Consider the following 6,000-nt stretch of genomic DNA (forward strand, 5'->3'; position numbering starts at 1 on the left):
CACCTGTGCTTCTCACAGCTTCAAAGGCTGTGCTGGAGTGCCCTGGTGTTTTGGCTCCCGTGTGTTTCCAGCAATGCTGGTCGGGGGGAGTGGGGGGCTGGCTGTCTGGCTACAGGTTGGAATGGGGGCAGGGCATGGGTGGAGTTGGGGCGGGGCCAGCAGTGAGCGGCGGGGGTCAGGCACCCACCGGCACCAGGAAAAGTTGGCGCTTATGCTCTCCACCCTTTTATGCCCTTCTGACGAGCACAAAGACCCATGCACACCATACAGACACTGCTGGCCAAAAGATTCTGAACTTGAGCACATGGGGTGCATGCATACCATTAATGGAATCTGCACATGCACAACAAATCCCTGAGAGCTCCAGTTACTGTACAAAGTAAATAACTTCTCATTTTTTCAAACAGGCCAGAATAAACTTCATAGCATGGGTCACCACTTAGCTGAGGTCATCTTGTGTTCTACCTCCCCACCAAATAACATTCTAATTATTGATTACACAGTATCCCCTCAGTGACTATTTGATTTGCAGGATTCGGGGTTGCATAGCTGAATAACACCCAGATGCCTCTTTTCAAAGGCCTTCTTTCAAATATTTGTGTGCGCAAGGCAAGCTGGAAATTGGGCCAGAACTGTGCACATTGTGCCAGCAAGTTGCATGAATGCAAATGAAGGTGCAAGCCAAAATGCCAATGGAGCGATGGGAAGGAAGTGACTTCCTCAGCATCTGTGAATGAGCACATGAATTGGAGTAGGGAGGAGGGAAGTCTCCACCTATTCCCACATGGGAGGTGTCAGGTGTGAGTCACACCGGATCAAGTGTAATCTTTCTGAGGCCAGATTCAGTACCCAAGGAAGCCCGTTCATTGTCTGTTCTTATCAAGGAAATTCAGGCAGAGCTGAGCATTACTGTGGCTGAAACTGGGGCACAGCGGAGGCGTGCTGTGTATCACCTTCTATCCAAGAGTGGGGAAACTGAGGCAGTTAATGAGTAGTGCCAAATGTCTGACACATGTCTGAGGGTGGGAAATGCCCCAGATAGGAGTGAAGCAGTTGCTTGGGAGAATGCTGAGAATGCCTGTAGGCCTGTCACTTGAAAGATGTTGCATATGGAGATCTTTGGGAGAGAGGGGGGGCAATGGGACAGCTCACCCCAGAGCCATAACATCATTGATTTAAAATGTTAGAGATGCATATCGTCTGTGAGGAGTCATGTTGACAGCCTGACTCTGAGATTTCAAATTCTGAATCAGATATGTGGCTTCTCGCAGATTTTCTATGTTGGCGGAACATACAGAATTTTGTAAGTTCCATGCCATTTCACAACTCGTGGGTCTGCAAAACACTCCCGTGTAAAATAAATGTTATGCTAATTATATACCGGAGTAAATCACCAACAAATTAAGTACCTTAAGTATCAGAAGAATAACAATCAAATTCCTAGTCATCATCTTGGTAATTTATGGATACACAGTAGGGACCCTATCCACTGATACAGCAGAAGGCTCCAAACAGCAGAAAATCTAGCCAGAGAGAGGGAGGGGTTGGTTGCAAACATTCTGTTGCAGGGGATGGAAGGGCTGGAGCAGGGCAGTGGTGCCTCAGCAGCTGGCAGTGTTCACCAGAGAAGGAGCATGACCAGCCTGACTAGGAAATGTTCTGATTCACTGAATCTTTGTGCAGGCTCCACCAGTGGGCTTTAACTTCCTATGGATTCTCAGTTGCAATTTAAAGAAGCTCTCCCTGGCATAATCCCACAAAGGGCATGGTGATGGCAATGCAAATGCTACCTGCCTCCTGCCATTGGAGTGAATCCTCCCTTGATCCCAGGGTAGTGGATTTTGTATATAATGATATGCACATGGCAGCTCTGACTACTGTGCATCAAAAAATTGCTGTCTATGGTCCCAAATCGCTTTCCGATTAGAAATCAATGGAAAAAGTTAAATTCTCTGATTTTTAAAAAATGCTTAATTTCTGTTACCAAAACTTGGAACTTTGATTTCCAATCCTTTTTTTTTTTTTTTTATAGGCAAGCTGGTTCTTTAAGTCCTACCCTGCATCATCACATGAAGCTGATGCCATGTTATCAATCAGATGGTAGTCTCCACTGACAGAGAGTGAGAGAGCAAGCAGTTTTGTTCACAGAATGGCGTTGCATAAACACTTACAGGAGTTTTTAGAATTTGCCTTGTAAATTCTTTTTATTAGCTATATTTCTGTCTAGTTGCAATATTAATGTAGCTGTCTACAGTATTATAACTAATCACCGGTGTTTTTTCAGAGTAACAGTCGTGTTAGTCTGTATTTGCAAAAAGAAAAGGAGTACTTGTGGCACCTTAGAGACTAACCAATTTATTTGAGCATGAGCTTTCGTGAGCTACAGCTCACTTCATCGGATGCATACTGTGGAACGTACAGAAGACGGTTTTATACACACAAACCATGAAAAAATGGGTGATTACCCCTATCACATTTTCAATCTTGGGTGGTACAATACTGGACAACAAAATTGACATCGGGATCATAACTCCTATAAATTATTTCATTAGATAGTAGAACAATCTCTTTCACAACAGAGGCAAAACTACTGGAGAGAATCCAAATGCTGTATAATTTGGCATCCAGCATGACCTACATAAATATATGTTAATTAATTAATTGTTATCACTGAGCAGTTTAATGTCCTATATAATCAGCCAGTGTGGTGACAGTTCTTGTGGGCCACATCCTCAGCTGGTGTAAATTGGCATAGCTGTTTTGAAGTTAATGATGCTATACCAAATTATCCTGGAAGTCGGGGTTTTTTTTTTTAAAGCATCCAAGTGACTTAGAAGCAGGAGTCCATGGGGCAGTTGATGGGACTTGTGCTCCTAAGTCACTCAGGGTGAGGTTCTGTGCTGGTCCCTTGTAGAAGCACAGCACAGAACTTGCCGCCCAGAGTGGTGGAGCCACCTTTGTGCCTCCTGATGCTTGGCTGCTCCAAAGTTAAGTCCGAAGCAGACTGTGAAGAGTTACAAAGAGATCTAAACCTGGGTGTCTGGGCAACAAAATGGCAGATGAAAATTCAATGTTGATAAATGCAAACTAATGAATATTGGAAAACACAACCCCGACTATACATACAAAATAGGGTGTTACCTGTCAGCTCTGTGTTCTGGGGGAACCAGGGCACAGTATGTAACCTGTCTGACTCACAAAGGGCCCCCCACCTCTGCTTGAACCAAAGCCAATCAGAAGAAAGACTTACAAAAAGCAATAAAAAGGCAGGGGGAGACACACCTAAACCCCTCCAGACAAGGGGGACAGGATTAAGGAAACTATCCTAGCCATATTTGCATCGAAGATGGGACAGGGAGGCATCTCCATTAGCATACAGAATGGAGAACAGAGATTCCAAGCCAAGAATCACAATGAACTCTGGGACCAGAAAAACAGGGAAGCACTGCATCATGGGGGATCTCTGCTCCAGATGTTAATGAACCCACACCTGCACACACCCAGCTCAGTAGTTATCAGTCCAATTCTAGTAATAAATCTTTTACTGGTATCCAAAATAGTGAAGCTGCCTTAAATAAATAACTTTCATGATTAAGCTGGTTGCTTCTCTCTCTCCTCCTCCTCCTCCTCGTGGTTTTTTTTTTGTTTGTTTGGGTTTTTTTGTGGCTTTCCTGTTTGCTGTGCTGCAAACCTCCTTGTACCTAAGGTAAAGATCCCTGCAGTGCTCAAAAATCTTGTGGGGTTTTCTCATCAAGTGGGTTACTACCAGAACAATTGTAATATGCAGGTGGGGATCGGGACATGCTGAACCTGCAACATATGAGGGTGGCAGCTTGGAAATGCTTCTTGACCCAGCCTGCTGAGCCCAGGGACATAGCAGGGGTCAGCTTGGGAGTGCTGATTAATCCGGTCCTCTCAGACGCGCTCTGTTAACGTGTGTGTGTTCGTCTGATTCTGGGGCTGGAAGAACCCCGCCCTGGGGAACCTAGGTCCTGCAGGCTAGCTCCATTGGGAGGGAACTTGCACCAGGGAGAAGTAGAGCTCTGTATGAGAGCACAAGTGAAACAAGCAGCACATTGCTAGAATTACAGAACCTCCCCCCCCCCCCCCGCAGAAGAGTAACCCTAATAAATGAGCCTACTCCAAAGTAACGGGCAAAGCTAGTAACAAGTGGGGTCTAAATTTGCTGTAATCACTCAAGAAAGAGCTCTTGGAGTTATTGTGAACAATTCTCTGACAACATCTGCTCAGTAAAAAGCTGTCAGAAAAGCTAACAGAATGTTAGGAACCATTAGGAAAGGGATAGATAATAAGACAGTAAAGATCATAATGGCACTATATAAATCCATGGTACGCCCATGCCCTGAATATTGTGTGCAGTTCTGGTAGTCCCCATCCCAAAAAAGATATATTAGAATCGGAAAAAGGTACAGAGAAGGGCAACAAAAATGATTAAGGGGATGGAACAGCTTCCAGATAAGGAGAGATTGAAGAGACTGGGACTGTTCAGCATGGAAAAGAGAAAACTAAGGAGGGATATGATAGAGGTCTATCAAATCATGAATGGAGTGGAGAAAGTGAATAAGAAGTGTTTTTACTTCTTCATGTAATACAAGAAGCAGGGGTCTCCCAATGACATTAATAGGCAGCAGACAAACAAACAAAAGGAAGCACTTCTTCACAAAACGCACAATCAACCTGGGGAATTCATTGCCGGGGCTGTTGTGAAGGCCAAAATTAAAACTGGATTAAAAAAAGAATTAGATAAGTTCAAGGAGGATAGGTCCATCAATAGCTGGTAGCCAAGATGGTCAGGGGTGCAACCCCATGCTCTGGGTGTCCCTAAGCCTCTGACTGCTACATGCTGGAACGGATGACATTTGATAATTGCCCTGTTCTGTTCATTCCCTCTGAAGCATTTGGCACTGGCCAGTCAGAAGACTGCATACTGGGCTAAATGAACCACTGGTCTGACCCAATATGGCCATTCTTATGTTATGTTCTTAAGTCATTTAAACAGCACTGAGCGCCTGTGAAAATTACGGCAGCCTCGCCATGCTGCTCAATGGGTGGCAATGCTGTCCAGAATCTCTGCAGCACTGTGTGCTAAGCCCCCACACCAATATACTCTTTTGCCACGTAGCATGGCCTTTACGCAATGGCTAGTGGAGGGATCCTTGGAGGACAGCATATAGATATCCACATCAGTTCCTGTCCTGAGAAAATTCTCTAGTACCTGGATCTGGGACTTCTAGAGCCCCTTTATGTCACGCTGGCCCCTTTACACAATGTAAAAAGGCCAGAGTGAGGGTGCAAATCTCACGCTTAGGTGCTTTTAAAAATACCACCTCTGGCCCATTCTTATCTATTTTTATTAAACAAGTCTGAATTAACTTCTCCCTTATTGTATATTTCAAACCCATGAAAACTTCCATCTGTTGATGGAGAGTCCATCTTACTCTAGCATCATTTGGAAAATTCAGAAATTGCAAAGAGTGTTTATTCTCACAGAGAGAGGTTGTTTTTTTAGAAGACAATAACATTAATCCAGATGAAACTCTCCAGTATGCTTTACCTATTACTAACAAGATATATTACAAGGTGTTTGTTTGTAATAAAGACCTCTCTTTGTTTTAAGAAATTAATTGAAAGTATATATTCAAGGCTTGATATTCAGGACAGGCACAGAATTGTGCATGGAACAATTGTTAGTGTTTCATGGAGCATTTTTCTATAGCATTCTTTTGTATCTTTTTTCTTGCTAAGCTAGCAAATTGCTGCCGGGAGGCATCAAGAAACCATAGCAACTATCTAATGACAGGCCTAAGTAGTTTTTGTTCAGCAGAGAATCCATTAATCACTTATATTTCCTCCCTGTGATTCTGGGAACGTTCAGCTTTCAGCTGAAAATTGTTGCTAAATATTTGTGTGTGTCAAATAGTCTCCCCGTACAGTCACTATGGAAAGTTTGCAGTGTTACTCAGAGAATACATTTTGGTA

The 6,000-nt window shown here is 43.7% G+C and overlaps 1 protein-coding gene across 1 annotated transcript in view; it reads left to right on the forward strand.

The window, feature by feature from the left end:
- Nucleotides 1-2,077, forward strand: part of SMPDL3A (sphingomyelin phosphodiesterase acid like 3A) — a 28,359-nt gene extending 26,282 nt beyond the window's left edge. Inside the window, exon 9 of the transcript XR_012638826.1 lies at nucleotides 2,033-2,077. The gene's annotated coding sequence lies outside the window, so the exon portion shown is untranslated. The remainder of the gene's footprint in view (nucleotides 1-2,032) is intronic.
- The last annotated feature ends 3,923 nt before the right edge of the window (nucleotides 2,078-6,000 follow it).

Source organism: Natator depressus, chromosome 3 (assembly GCF_965152275.1).
Source record: "Natator depressus isolate rNatDep1 chromosome 3, rNatDep2.hap1, whole genome shotgun sequence".
Lineage (NCBI taxonomy): Eukaryota > Metazoa > Chordata > Testudines > Cheloniidae > Natator > Natator depressus.